The 15189-nt window shown below is 48.0% G+C and overlaps 1 protein-coding gene across 1 annotated transcript in view; it reads right to left on the minus strand.

Moving 5' to 3' along the window:
• The window catches only part of Smpd3 (sphingomyelin phosphodiesterase 3), an 83553-nt gene that overhangs the window by 20779 nt on the left and 47585 nt on the right, over positions 1 to 15189 (minus strand). The window contains exon 2 of the mRNA XM_057753300.1: positions 7153 to 7218. The gene's annotated coding sequence lies outside the window, so the exon portion shown is untranslated. The remainder of the gene's footprint in view (positions 1 to 7152; positions 7219 to 15189) is intronic.

Here is a 15189-nt window from a genome sequence, read left to right on the forward strand (position 1 = left end):
GCTTGGAAAGCAAATCTCAAGCTAGGTCAGAGGAAGGGGTGCAAGGCTGCTCAGCCAATATGGCCACTCCAGTGTCTGCTGCTCACCTTTCCAGATTTTGCAATTGGTGATAAAGATCATTGCTAGGGAATCTGGGATGTAGCAGGGTCCTAAATCCTTGCCTAAGCCTCCTCTCATTCCCGTTGTCCCTGATACTATGCTTAAGAACCTGCCTGCTCCAGATCCATCTGATAAAGTTAGCTGAAGCAGAAGCCACAGGGCCTACCAGTTCTGTGCTGTGAAGGCTGAGACCAGTTTAGCAGAGGAGACTTAGGGTTATGGCTTTCTCTGTGATGAGAATGGGCTCAGAGACCACTCTGATCACAGGCCTTTCACCACATGGGCGTCCGTGTGCAGAACTGGAGTGGACGTGATTCGGGGTAAACAACTGGACATATAGCCTGAGCCTGTGCCCTCTAGGGCTCTGAGACTGCCGGACACTGGAGTCTGAGTTCAAGTAGGTGCTCTTGGAATCCCCCACAGACCATGTTATTGCCTCTGGTGAGTTCTGAGGGATCTGATGTGTGAGAGGGGCGGCTTAGCTGGTTAAGTGCCAAGGAAGTAGCACCAGCCCTAGGATGCCCCACCTAGAACCAGGGGTCTCTGCTTGGAGACAGTTACAAGAGGAGCCAGGAATCTCTCAGACCCTGGAGTTGAGGCCCCTGACACAAAAGCTGATACCAATGATTTGAGAGCCAGACAAACCGAAGAACAGCCTTTGCCTAAGAAGAAACAGCAACATGCTTCCTGCAGGAGGAGAAAGAAGTCCACACAAATGCTAGAATTTACGTAGACCCTGGAACGGGTTAGCTGACTGAGCCGTGTACAGGCATGTCAGGCACTAGCGCGCACAGATGGAGACAGCAACTCTCTCTGAAGCAGAACAGACTTGCTGACATTCTTCTGATGGATTACTCCACATCCAGCCTGAAATTTTCTATGCAAAGAACATTTAACAAACTGTGTCCCGGAGAATGTATGCGGAGATTAACCAGTGAGCAAATTAAATCAGTTATGCGGCATACCAACAACCATGCTACAGCCCTGGGCAGCTGAATCTGGGTTTTCTGGACTGAGGTGTCACTCCCTGCTAAGGGTCAGGGCCTTTTATCTTGGGTTCTTTCAAAGACTTCTGGCTCCTGGCCACTGCTGTACTCAGGAACTCCTGCATACACCACTGTGGAAGCCGTTGGCTCCAAGAGAATTGAACATAATTCTCTCCGTTAAGAGAGAATGCACAGATCAGGAAGTCGTCCAACCCACGTGTGAGGCTGCCCAGGGACCAGTCCATACACTTGCGAGGGGGCTGAGGGCTGCTGGAATCTGATATCTTGACTGCAAACCAATCTTTCGTGCACATCAAACTGGAGAGGAGCCTATGGGGCTCTGTGGTTCCTCCCTGTTCTTTATAGGTACTATCACCTGTCCCATCCTCAATACTAAGGGCTTGTAGGGGCTCTGGTTTTCAATTACGTCAGCTGGTCAACTGGTGGCAGTGACCCTGTCTACACCTGCTTTTGGCTGTTGAATTCTGTACTTCATGTTTTTGGTTGTTGTTTTATATATGAATTTTTGTATATGTCCATGTATGTGTGTACTGTGATGTGTGTGTGTGTGTGTGTGTGTGTGCTTGCTAATGAGGGTAGGTAGGTATGGAAGCCAGAGGTTGATATCAAGATTTCTTTCTCTAGTCTTACTTTTTGAGATAAAGTTCCTTACTGAACCTGGAGTTCACAGTTTTGGCCATGATGGCTGGCCACTGAGCCCCTAGGATCCAGCTGTTTTTGTCTCCCAGCACTGGAGCTACAGATGTGTTGCCACACCTGGATTTTATAGGGTGTACTGGCTAGTTTGATGTCAACTAGACACAAGCTAGAGTCATTTGAGAGGAGGGAACCTCATGTGAAAAAAATACCTCTATAAGATAGGGCCATAGGCAGACCTGAAGGCATTTTCTTAATTAGTAACTAACTGATTGGGGAGAGCTCAGACTGTCATGACAAGGTAAGGTTTCATTTCCTAGTCCCCTTGTGAGACACAGCAGTCAACAGCAGGGGTGAGAACTTCCATAGGTTCTCTCCTTCCACAGGACCTGCAGTTTGAGATTATAGCTACTCCATCAGCCAGGGCCCAGATTTCACCCCTGCAATGGGACTAACAAGACATCTTTAATTTTTAGGTAGTGTTTCATATATTCCAGTCTGGCTCTGAACTGACTGTGTATTGGAGGATGACCTTGAACTTCTGATCTTCCTGCCATCATCTCTCAGATATGGGATTACAGGCATGAGGCACCACAGCCGGTTTATATAACTGTAGAGAGTGAACCAGGCTTTCGTGCATGTTAGAATAGCAGTCTACCGACCAGGCTATATCCACAACCTCAGACAGCCGGCTTCTGGTGATAACCACAGCACTGGCCATCCAGTCTTGACCAGCAGAGGAAGGTAAGATTTGCTTGATCCCAGAATGCAACCTTAATGAGTGACAGGCTCTGGTTCCCAGGAATACAGTCAGATCTGTTTCTGGAACCCACTTCCCTAATCTCCACTCCGATACTGATAGTAATGTTGCTGTGGACCAGGCTAGGTCAGAGGCTCGCTTCTCCCCTCTTCACAAAGTCCACTGCTGGTGTTTGTACCCAGACCTTCTGGGATCATGAGGCACTGGGACTTTTGAGCATTAATCTTTTCATTTTCAGTGGAAACTTTCAGCTCAGGGAGAAACAGTTTGATACCAGCAGACAGTCCATCCATAGACAAAGAGAAGAAAGCCCATCTGAATGGGCAGAAACCTCTAATCTCTGTTAGGTATCAGCGTGACAGGCCGGACTAGGGACTACCAGGTCCTGTAGAAGACAGGCAGGAGGCAGAACCAGGTCCTCCCAGGTGGACGCATGTTGAGACAGAGCCAAGAGTCTATGCTGCATGCTTAGAATCAGAGCCAAGATGTTGGGTGTGGTCGGATAGATACTATGGAGTCAGTTCTATTGGACAGAGAACTTAAACAGGGAACTTGGAAGTCAGGAAATCAGTATGATTTCTTGGGGGTATTTCTCTGTAAGGGCAGGAGAAATACTGGTGGCCATGCATGTACTGCGGGTGCAGGTGTCCTCTAAAGGGTGTGGGGACAAGGGGTTGGGTATTGGGTAGAACAAGGGTGAGTAGAGACATAGTCAGGGAGCTGAGGGTGGACACAAGAGGGATGGAGCCACTCAGGAAGTCCTGCCTGCCAGGGCTACCCCCTTAGTGACCACAGTGACAGTTTACAGGCAAGAAGGAGACAAACAGGGAAGAACATCTCTGTACTGTGAGCATGAAAAGGGGCTTCTGAACTCAGTTTACCCTAGGTGGTTTGTTTAGCTTAATTTATTTGTTACTTACTTATTTATTTATTTTTGAGACAGGATCTCTCTGTATATCCCTGGTTGTCCTGGAATTCACTTTGTAGATTAGGCTAGTCTTGAATCATAGAGATCAGCCTACCTCTGCCTCCTGAGTGCTAGTATTAAAGGTGTGAACCACCTCGCCTGGCTTATTTTTTTATTTATTTTATGTGTATGGGTATTTTTCCTGCATGTATATCTATGTACAATATACATGCCTGGTACCCTTGGAGGCCAGAAGAGGCAATGGATCCTCTAGAACTGAGTTACAGATGGTTGTGAGCTGCCATGTGGGTGCTAAGAACTAAATGCAGGTCCTTTGGAAGAGTAACCAATGCTCTTAACTGCTAGCTATCTCTCCAAGCTATTTAGTTTAAAGATACAGTGTCCAGATAGTACACCCACCGTGTATCTCAGGTCAACCTACATTACCATCCACAGCATGCTGGTGGTATCTGGAACCTGCCCGCTGGCTGGCTGAGCGACTGAGTGACAGCTCAGCTTGAGGCTGCATTCCCACTCAGAGAGAAAAGTGGGCAGTGCATCTTGCTGGACTTGCTGCTAAGTTTTGCAGAGAAAGTCTCCATAAATATGTCAGCAATAAAGAAAACACAGTTCATGCAATTTTCATCAGAATTTCTTTAGGAAATAACCCCAAGAAGCTGGGTGTAGTGATATGCACAATCTCAAAACTAGAAAGTCTAAGGCAGAAGGGTTCCAGGCTAGCCTCAGTTACTGAGTGGTGAGACCAGCAATAAAACTTAGGACCAGGGGATGGCGATGTGGCCCAGTGGCTGAGTGCTTAGCATGCTCAAGAAGCTGGGTTCAATACCCTGCACAGGAAGAAGGGAAGGGGAAGAAGGGAGAGAGGAAGAGAAGGATAGACTCAGGGCTTTCAGCTGCTTGGTTTCTAGCTCCCTACCTTCTGCCCCTGGTTCTCTGTCACCATCCTCACCCTCTTCCTGTGCTCACAACTGTTTCTTCTCAAAGCTTTTTGATGCTGTTCCTCTCCCCACCCCCAACCTTTTTTTCCCCCCGAGACAAGATTTCTCTGTGTAACAGTCCTGGCTGTTCTGGAACTTGCTCTATAGACTATGGCCTCAAACTCACTGAGATGCACCTGCTTCTGCCTCCCAAGTGCTGGTATTAAAGGCATGCACCACCACTGCCCGTCTCTCCCCACCCCCCTCAGGTGATTCCTCATGGGATATCTGTTCCTGAGTGATAGCCAGCCCAGATGCCTCATGACTTTTGACCCGTGCAAGTTTTGAGTGACAAGTTCCCCTTCAGGTTCGTTATTCCTCTTCTATTTTTTCCAACCCCAGTTCTATCTCACCCATTGCTGAGCAATGGGCCTCTTCCATATCCCGCCTCCTCTCAGTAGCCTGCAGTTCTGCCTCTGGAGCCAAATCACCTTCCACCACAAACTATAGTAGCCTTGCTGTACTCCCGTACACCTAGCTCCCTCCTCTGGCTCACCTGGCCACTGGTGGGATCTTTCTAAACTACACAATAGACTACATTGCTTCTTCTTAAGCCCTTTGGTGGCTCGTGCTGATGCTCCATCAACTTGGTTGGGGAGCGGGCTCTGCCCAGCAGCCTGGTTTCTATGTTTCCTACTTCTGGAGCCCCAAGAGCTCAGACCTGAGCAGTTTGCCATGGAACCTTTGCAGGGACAGTTGCCTTGGCCCGCATCTGTGCAGAAGAATGTGGCTTCAGCAGAGGATCTCAGTTTCCAGAACACAATAATGATCCTTCTGTTAAGTTTCAGCCAGTCCCACCCGAGATCACCGCAGCCCTTCGGCCTGCCTGAAATGGTCACATATGTCTTGGCAGTTGTTTCTTTCTGCAGCACCAGAAAAGAAAGGTGACTAGCTCCTGTAACATAGATTTGACCAAATGGCTCTGGAAAGGAGCAGTCTTGAGAACAAGAGGACAAGAAAGATGGTGACATAGGACCAGGGGCAAAGAGCAGGGAAACAGGGGTTAAACAAGTAAAAGCTCTTATTGAATCTTTCCCTCCCTCCTCTGCTTTCTTTCTTCTTTCTATTTTTTTTTTTTTTCTGACTGGAAGCTCAAGCTATGTCAGCACGTCCCACACTTCAAGCCAGGGGGTCTTCCATTCCTCCCAGAGAATGAGGGCGCTGCTTTCTAACTCTGAGGCCCAAAGAGGGACAAGGCCGATAACACCTCCACTGCCCATAGGCCCTTACGGGCTGATTTTACCTTCTGCCCCTGAGCTGTGGCTAGAGGGAGTAGGAGCCTGCTATCTGACTGACAGGCGGCAGCCTTGTGCACTAAGGACCTTGAACCACAGCCAGAATGGCTTCAGGAAGTCAGCTCCTGAGTCCACCTGCAGCCACTCAGGACCTCAGACTTCTTTCCTTTTGCTTTCTTTCTCTCTGTATGCTGAGATGGAACACAGCCAAGAACAAGGGCACGGCAGAGACATGAGACAGACTGGAAGTGAGCATAGAAAAGCAGAAATCATCAACCTGCCTCTGGGGGCCACATGGACAGTTGTTCTCGTCGCGAAGGATACATTTGATACTTCACGGCCACCCCACATGGGTGCACTTGACCCCATTGTACATGTCCAGACACGTACAACGAGGAAACAGTGATTTGGGGGATAAATGGCAGATCCCGAGAGGTGGCAGCCGAGTCACGTGACTCCAGTTTCCCATTTCTCTCGACTTTTCTCACAGAGGCTAAGTATAGATGATAAGCAGACAAATTCAGAACCACCCAGCTCCAGGCCCCCTTCCACCCAGCCTGAGTCCTGGGGAAGAACGGTACAGTTCCCACACTGTCTGCCTTGTCCTTCACTGTCAGTGTCCACAGGGTAAGACCCCTGCTGTGTGTTAGCCTCCTAAAGGTTCCATTCACCACCTGCTGGGCCCCTAGTGTAGAATCCAGTGATCGTTCTCCCTTTCTGGGGGCCTGGCTTCATCATTTCCGCTTTAATTTTTTCATACAGTCACCACGACCTTGGATCCTAAATCTTGCTCTGGCCTGGCGACCTCCCTGGCAGCTCAGAACACATTTGTTTTGCCAGTATTTTGGGAGGGGTTCTTACAGTGGTCTTGGCCTGAGGTTCTTGACTCTAGGGGGTTACTTTGTGTTCCTCTGTCTGCTTTACCCCTGGATTCTGAATGCTCAGTAGTTTGGATCCTTCCCCTGGTGTGATCAAAACGAAACTTTAAAGCTTCTGATGAATATTGCCAAACAGCTTTCTGCCAGTTCACCAGGTGTTTGAGAGTGATTATTTCGCAATGCCCTTACCATTCTGGGTTTTAGAGGGGACAGCATTAGTCTTTAGAGTTTAGTGAGCAAAGTCATCTGGTCACACTGTCGGGACACTGTTACTCTACCCTGAAATACTTTTCCTCCGGCTTGGGCGTGCAGCCACTCCCACTTTGTGCTGCCACCACCTTCCGCAGAACGGCAAGCCCACATAGATTTCCTAGAGCCAATTTCAAACTCCTTTAGAGAACAACATAGCTCTTTCTTAAATGATTTCATTCAGCATCTCTTTCGGTAAAAATATTAACACATAACCCATTGCTAGGCATGAATGTAAATTCCAGGTCAGCCTGGGCCACATACTAAGACCTCACCTGAAAACCCAAAACTAAAGAAAGCAAGGCATAATACAAAGCAAAACAAGTAGCCCATGAGAGGAAGCCTAGAGGTCCACTTCCTGTTGATCCAGAAGTCTGGCTTACCTGAGCAGGGGCCTTTGGGACCTTGTGTCCTCGTCTCTGGAGAAGAGCCGTCCAGGCAATCAGGACCTGAAAGGAGAGGAGCCATTCACAGACGTGACTGGAACAAGACAGCCAACACAGGTGAGCCGGTACAAAGACCTCAGTGCTCCGCCTCACCTGGAGGCGCTGCCACACCCTCCCTGTCGCCAGGACTGGAGTTTGAGGTTCGGCTATTCTAGCAGAAGTGCAGCCAGAGGGGATGAGGGCGGGGTTTATGCAACAGAAAGTGAAGAAGATTGACAGGTGGGAGGGGCTCCGCGCGAGGTGGACGATCCTTCCACGTGGACTGCTGCACCCAGGCCCTCATTCTGCAGGTTGAAAGGGGCGCTGCATAGAGGCAAATTCGGAGCCCTGCTGTGGACCCGGATTTAATCTTGTAGGGGAAGCCAGAACAATTAGAGTGCTCTCTGGTAGCTGTGTGTCATCTCTGCCTCTCTTAGAAGGGGGGGGGGGGAAGGTTCGCCGAGGTCGAACCTGGTCGGGAAAGGGGGTTGCTGGCCTCCTTGGCTGGAGTTCAGGAAGGAAGTAGCGTTATGGGGAAAAACCAGAGCGAATATCTGTAGCAGTTAAGAGGGAAAGATATGCAGAACAGCGGAAGGAGGACTGAGCAGGGACACTTCATGAACCCTGCTGTGTCGTCGGAGGGGATTCATGTGCGTGGAGGCCTTTGGATTTGATGCGACAGACTCCCTGTACCCCTCTAGCTTCCGCAGCCCAGGGATCCTGGCCCTATGCCCTAGAAAAGTTGTCCTGTCTCCTGTGAGGCCCTCCTCCTCCAGCTCCACCCCTGCCCTCCTGTGAGGGCACCCAAATCACTAACCAATCCTTGACTGTCCTGCCGTTTGCCTCTATCAAGCTCAGCCCCTACCCAAAACAGCCTCATCTTGCCTTCCACCTCTCCACCTCCACTGTCCCACACTGTCTTAAGCCCGTCTATGATCCCTGCATCCTGAGTAAGGCTACCCACCACATTCCTTAGAGACCTCCCCAAAAGACCATTCTTGTTCACTGAATGAATCCGCAATTTGAGACTGAATTCATCTTTATCTCATAACCAAGTACATCATGGAAGCCCTGGTGGGAGTGTCTTTTCTCATAGCTTGGCTCCCTCTGTTGAGACATTGGCTCCACAGAGCCTGGTTCTAGTCTAGCTGTCCTCCAGCATCCCTGCCCTGGAACACTGGGGGAGAAGGCAGGATTGTGGCTCACTATGGATAGCATCAAGGGAGCATCAGTTTAGGTGCTATCTGGTCAGGGTGAGTACAAGGAGGTCCATAGGTTCAGGTTCTATTCAAGGTGACTCTGCATTCCCCAGAAGCCCCAGTTCCATGTGGCACCCTGGCCCTTTCTCTCAGAGAGAAGATCCTGCCCCACCCTAATCCTTGGGAGTCCAGCCCAGTGGAAACTGAGAGGTTATCTTGCTGACCTGGCCTCTTGGAGATCCGGGGAGATCCTGATCCTCTCCTTGGAATCCTGCCTCCTTACTCTCGATAGGTGGGTGATTCAAGAGTACAGGCTAGCAAGCCCCTGGAAGTAAACTTAAAGGAGGCAGGTCCCACCCCACCTCAGCCGCCTGAGCCCGTGTGACTCTCAGCCTCCACTGCCCTTTGGGCAGTCCTTCCTGCTGGAGAGGGGACATCAAGGTAGTCAGGGCCTGAAAGGAGATGAGGAAATGACAGTGGTGACCAAAACAGTCTGTGGAACTCAAGATAGCCACTGTTGGAGGAGCTCACTCCAGTCTCTAGTCTCTGACCTCCTACAGTTTACCAGACTGTCCCCACCAACTGCATAGCTCCCTCATCCCCAAAATTCCCTGCATGTAGTTTCCAAGTAGAACTAAATGACAGGAACTGGTTCTAGGGAGGAGTTCCTGAAGGGAAATGGAATCTTGGCAACCTTGACATTCTGGGCCCCCTTTTCAAAGAAAAGAAAAAAAAATGAGATAATTAATATTCTGAGCCGGACCTTGTTTTGAAATATGTTCTTCCTTGTCCCTTCACAAATGACAGTCTTTCTTCCTCTTTGAAAATAGGGTCATATCAAGTCAGGTAATAGAAATGGGGAAAATCCAATTAGAGCCTTCTTCTGCCAACTACACATCTCAATATACTCCCAGGTAGGGCAGAATCAGATCTTGCCATAGCCCCCTCATTGACATCATTTAGTACACACCGGTTTGAAATGGCATCAGTTGGAAATGCTGAAACAGAAGGACCTTTCATCCCCGGGCGAGCGGAGCAGGCTGCTTTCCTCTCCTGGTCCTGGAAGCTGGCTGTGTCTGGCTGGAGTCAGGGCCTCTAGCTTAAATAGGCGGCGGGAGTGGGGCAGGGCAGGCCTGTGGGGTGGGCATGGAAACTGGGCCATTTACCCAGCACAGCAAAGCAGTGTCTGAGGAGCCAGCAGTGTTCTAGACACACGCCTGTCTGCCTGACTGCTTGTCCACCAGGTGGCCGGGAGCCCACAGGGCCTTAGACCACAGACCAGCACCTGGGGTGACCCTTGATGGATGTGTAGCTCTAAGGGAGACTATGGTGCCTGAATACTCCAAGTGTACTCAGGTTCCTGGATGCCTCTGCCTCTCCTGGATAATAGGATTAACTGGAGCTGAATGGGCCCCAGAACCACCAGCAGCTCAGCAGGGTACCTCTCCGAGCCTGTCTGTACTTTTTTTTTTTTTTTTTTTTTTAAAAAAAAAAAAACAAAGATAACTCTGATTTTATGTCTGGAGAAATAATGGTTTCAACACCAAGGCAGGAAGAAAGGTGGGCTCACTCAGGCTGCCCGTGTGTGTGTTTGGTTGAGACTGTGAGTGCTGAGTATGCAGAAGTGCCCAGAGCAGCTGTAGAACAATGCTGGGAATCACCCCTTCAAGCCTCTGCAGTGTCTGAAGGACTGCGGGGGAAGTGAGTGCTTTACTTGGTTGGTTCAAGTTGACCTTCTGGTGAGTTGAGGCAGTAGCCCTGCTTCAGCGAATGGAAGCTAGACCATCAGCTGGCAGGAAACTAGGATGAAACAATAGTTTGTTATTTTATGCTGGTAAAATTTTATCCTTAAAAGTAAAAGTGAATTTATTAATACATAGTTGGAGTCACATATAAGAACTCTTCCTTAACAGGAAAAATATAGATTTCTAGTTTGATTTAAAAAATACTAATTCCTCATTTGCAAAAAGGTAGCAACTCAGAGGTCCTGGGTTTCTTGATGGAATCAGAAAATAAATCAGCTTTGCTATAAATACTGATGAAAGAGAAGCTGAGGTCACATTATGTACAAACTCATCTGCCCATCATCAGGTGTCCTGGGTATTTGGGCCTAGAACCCTTTCAGGTGCTCAGACTGCACTCATGGAAGGAGCGTGCATTTCAGAGCGTAGTTTGGGTTCTGACCCCGAGTAACACTGGGCCTTCAGTTAGCCTCTCTGAGCCGTCTTTGGCTAACTATCACTTTGCAGGGTTGTTGGGAGAATGTAGCGATGATATGGCATTAGGAGAAATGTTTGATAGATACCTAGTGATCTGTTGTCTACTTTGGAAAGATAATTCTACAGTGGGATGGGCAGGAAGAAGGCCAGTGTGGGAGTGGAAGCAGGAAGACAACAGAACAAAGAGTGGTCACATATATGGGGACATGTAAGAGAGCAGCGTGATGTCATAGACTGAATGTGTCCTCTCCCCATGCTCATCGGTTGAAGTCCTAGGCCTCCAGTGTGACTTTAATTGAAGACAGGGCTTGTAAGGAAGTAATTACAGTTAAATGAGATCATAAGGGTAGGGTCCTGATCAGATAAGACTGTTTTTTGTTTTGTTTTGTTTTTAAAGAAGAGAGATACTGCAGAATATTCACACCCAGTGAAGGCTTGTGGAGGCTCACAGAGAAGGTGGCCATCTATAAGGCAGGATATTCTGAGGCTTCCCAGTGCAGACAGTCACTCCACACCTAGTGTTCACGTGAGTCTTGTGTGAGTACTGTGTAGCATCTATGTGTGTGCCAGGCGACGGTAAGACTCGGAGCTGAGGTCTGGGCTGGAGCAGAAACTGGGAATTATTAGAGTGTAGATGAAGTCTTTGGAGTGACAACATCTTGTCAGATCATTTATTCTTTCTTCTTCAGTTGGTTCATTCTAATTCTAATTCTTGTTACATAAGATAGCTTTTGTCTTTTACACCTTTATAAAAAAGCAGACATCCACCTTGGCTTTTAAAAGGCTTAACTGTGCACTAATTTGTCCTGGTCCCGCTACACGATTATTTTTGTCCTGCTTTACAATCTGATCCTGTTTAGGATCATAACTGAGCTAACACCCACATGTTTGGTTAGAATCACCCTTTCCCCTGAGCTCACTGTGTATTCAATATCTGTGACGCCAACTCTTCTGTCATTCTTAGCCAGTCTCAAAACGGCATATCTTCTTTTCATCTCAACTCAGTAGATAATCTACAACTCAATATGTTAGCGAGCAAGTGTTCACTTCTCCTCCGAGTTAACCTGAAAGGCACCGTGAATGTGCTTAGCTCTAGGGTGGATGTGTAGGTCACTTCTCTCCCCTCTCGTCCCCTCCTTGAAGGCTGCATCCTGTCGCTGCTCTCCAAGCTCATTTTAGCCCTGTGGTCCCCTTCCCCTGTTCTAAACCAGTTATTTGCTCCTGTTTTCTTTTCTGCATTTTTGGGGGGGGGGGGGGGTTGACGTCTGCTTCATTCCCAGCACCAGTGACTCCTTTGTTCTATTGTTTCAATTTTCTGTCTTTTACTCCTTCCAGATGTTTCTCAATTCTTTTATGTCTTCAAGTTGGAATTACAGCCATTATCTGTTCTGATCTATTCCTCTTTGTACTTTTTTTGAGGGGTTCATTTGGGACCTTTTAAGTTATTACCAAGTTCTTTCTATTTGTTCCTTAGAGCTTTAAGAATCATCTTTTTGGTTATTTGGGGGTTTGAGTTTTGAGACAGTCTCACTCTTTAACTCAGGTTGGTCTTGAAATCAAGGCAATCTTCCGGCCTCAGCCTCCCAGGTGCTGAGATTACAGGTATGGCCACCACACCTAGCTCAGCTTCCATCACTGAAAAGCTATATTGATTGATATTTCTCGAGGGCTACTGTGTGTAGATGCTACTGTTCATTAGTTAGCATTTGTAGTCAACCGCTTTTCTTCCAAGTTTAGGGCAATAACATCCAGAATCTTCAGTTAGGTCTGCTTTGGGGGCCATTTCTGACTAAATAATTCATCTGTTCTATCTTGTTCCTAAAAAGAATGGAAAGGATTTCAACTATGCTCCTGTGTAAAATTTCACATGTTCTTTTTTCTTTCCTCCCTTTCCCCTTTCATTTCATCTGTGTTCACATTCCATTTCTCTCAATAAAGACAGAACACCCTAGAGGCATCCAGGCAGAGTTCGAAAACAAAGAGGACAAGGAGTTAGGTGGCCTCAAGTGGACACAGCTGATATGACTGAGGCTGGTCCTATTGATCTTTTGCTGGTAGTTTTGAAATGACCCTTTGTTTTACGGTCCTGCTTGAATGGCTGTAACACAGAAGAGGCCACTGGGGTGTGACTCACTCTGTCAGCCCTGAGAGGGAAACGCTTTTTCTCTTGTTGCTCAATGGGGACGGCACTAAAAACGGCAAGAGACACAGGTGATAGTGTTGGCTAGCTGAATGTAGACAGAATTGCTCCCCGCACCCCGCATCCCCTACATACACCTCATCCTCCCAAAGTCAGTATTGAGTGAGTATTGAACTCACAGAAGTGTTTCCTGTTTTCTGAATCTGAGATCTCCCTGTTTGGAGGGCAAATGGAATCTGGTAGAGAGGAAGGCTTCTTTGACCCTCTGTTCCCAAAGAACTCCAGAGTGGCCTCATTTCACACTTCTCGGGAGCCAGGTTTTGGAGTGACAGATTGATTGCTGTATGGGTGGTTACCAAAAAAGAATCTATTTTATTAGCTGTTTGTCTTGCAAAGTGAAATCGTTTTTTAAAACCTTATCAAAATGTCATCATCCCAAGGATTAGAACGTGTTCTCCAGCTCTGAGAGAAGATCTCAGTCCTGCTGGTGAAGAACGGTCATGTCATGGTCTAGCCCCAGTCCCTGAGTGACGAGTCAGGACAGGTGAGCTTAGGCCTGGCTCCCTGAACCAACAGCTGTCATACTGATCCCTTTTAATTATTGTCTTTGTTTTCAACACAAGGGAAGCAAAAGTCTAGAGATTCATGTATAGGAGAGACCATGTGTAGGTAACAAAAGTCTAGAGATTCACATATAGGAGAGACCATGTATAGGTAACTTTGTCTTTTCTGTTTGAGGAAGAAAAATGTTTTACCTACTGATTTTTTTTTTCAGATTAAATTTAGAAAATACGTTAAGAAATTAAAAAATATTTTGTGCTAGGTGGTGGTGGCCACCTTTAATCCCAGCATCTGGGAGGCAGAGGCAGGCAGATCTCTTGAGTTCGAGGCCAGCCTGGTCTACACAGTGAATTTCAGGACAGCCAGGGATACACAGAGAAACCCTGTTTCAAAAAATAAAAAATAATAAAAGTATTTTGTTTGAAGTGTTTGAACGTGTAGCTCAGGGGTGCAACATTTGCCTAGCTTGGGTGAGGCTAGCTCTTCAGCACAGGGGTGGCAGGTATTTGGTTTCCTTTTGTGGCAGTTAAGGAGATCCAGAGAGAGTGAGGGTTACTGAGAGAAGGCAAGAGTAGAATGCCGCCGTCTCTATAAACATGCCCATCCGGATTGACTGTCCATCCTCCTCAGCAGCTGACTATACCTTGGGCCCTACCCCCTTAACCTGTCCTGTCTAGAGTCAAGGCCAATCACAGTTAGAGGCCATCTTCAGACCCACCCTCCCTTCCTTCACTGTCACCCCCTTTCAGCACCCCCTTAGTTCTTGTTTGTACACGTGCTGGGATGCCGCTATTGAACCTGTATGTGGCCCCTGCCGTCATTCCACATCCAAGCCCGTGATCTCCACATGATGGAGTGTGGGTGAGTGGGGGTGTCCTCCTCTCCCTGGCCTCCTGGTGATCAGGGCACGTCCTCTCTAGCATCATCTCTACTCTTCCTCCCACTGCCTCAGTGTGTGGACCCAACCTCTAGCCCTCCTCTTGCCTAGAAACATGTTCTTCATGACCCCACGTCTGTATCCATGCTCTCCCTTGTGTCTGGAACACCCTCTTAGGTGGTCCACTTGGCACTTGTTAGGAAACCATTTTGTATGAGTGTAATGACTGCAAGGCAGGAGCCAGAGACGAAGTAGCTCAGGTGTGAGCCAAGCCTAAGGCAGGCTTTGATATGGTAATGAACCAACCTGGAGGTGGCAGCTTGCTCTGTGAGTGAACTAGACCTAAGCCATGAACCCCGGTAGTGCAAAACTAATGCACATTAGAATTATACAGAAGGTGGAACTCTGGAGATGGCCCCTAGCACCGTACCACTCACTGTGCTCCCTGGACACATCTTAAGACTGCACTGTATACATCAGCAAGAACTATGAGACTGGCCACTGTGAGGCTCTGGTTTCCAGCACCAGAGCTGAGTTCTCACGTGCTTCCTGTGAGCGTTAGCTGTGGGCTGACATCTTCAAAACAACAGTGCCATCTCCTCCCTGGCTGCCACAGATGAAGGAGCTCGTGGCAGATGCAGGTATCTTGCAAGCCCCTGAAGCATTTTCACTGCGGAGGATTCCCTAGTGGAACCCTCCCCTCCAGCAGTTCCTGTTCCACCGGCAGTCCCCAGTCGGTGAGATGCCTGTTATATGAGATTACCGCAACCTTTATATTAGCATGGTACTGTAAGGAATGTTTGTGTGATAAACCAAGTACATCTGAAAGACAAGTATCATGCAGACATCCTAATCACTGAATGCTCCTCAGCCCATCAGCAGTGCTCTCTGTAGCACCCATCCTCCAAAGCTTAAATCGGAGGCTTCAATCCCTCCTTAGATTGGCATCTCTAAGTTTTGTTTTTTTAAGCTTGATTTATTTATTTATTTATTTTTGAT

The sequence above is a fragment of the Chionomys nivalis genome, chromosome 21, assembly GCF_950005125.1.
Source record: "Chionomys nivalis chromosome 21, mChiNiv1.1, whole genome shotgun sequence".
NCBI lineage: Eukaryota > Metazoa > Chordata > Mammalia > Rodentia > Cricetidae > Chionomys > Chionomys nivalis.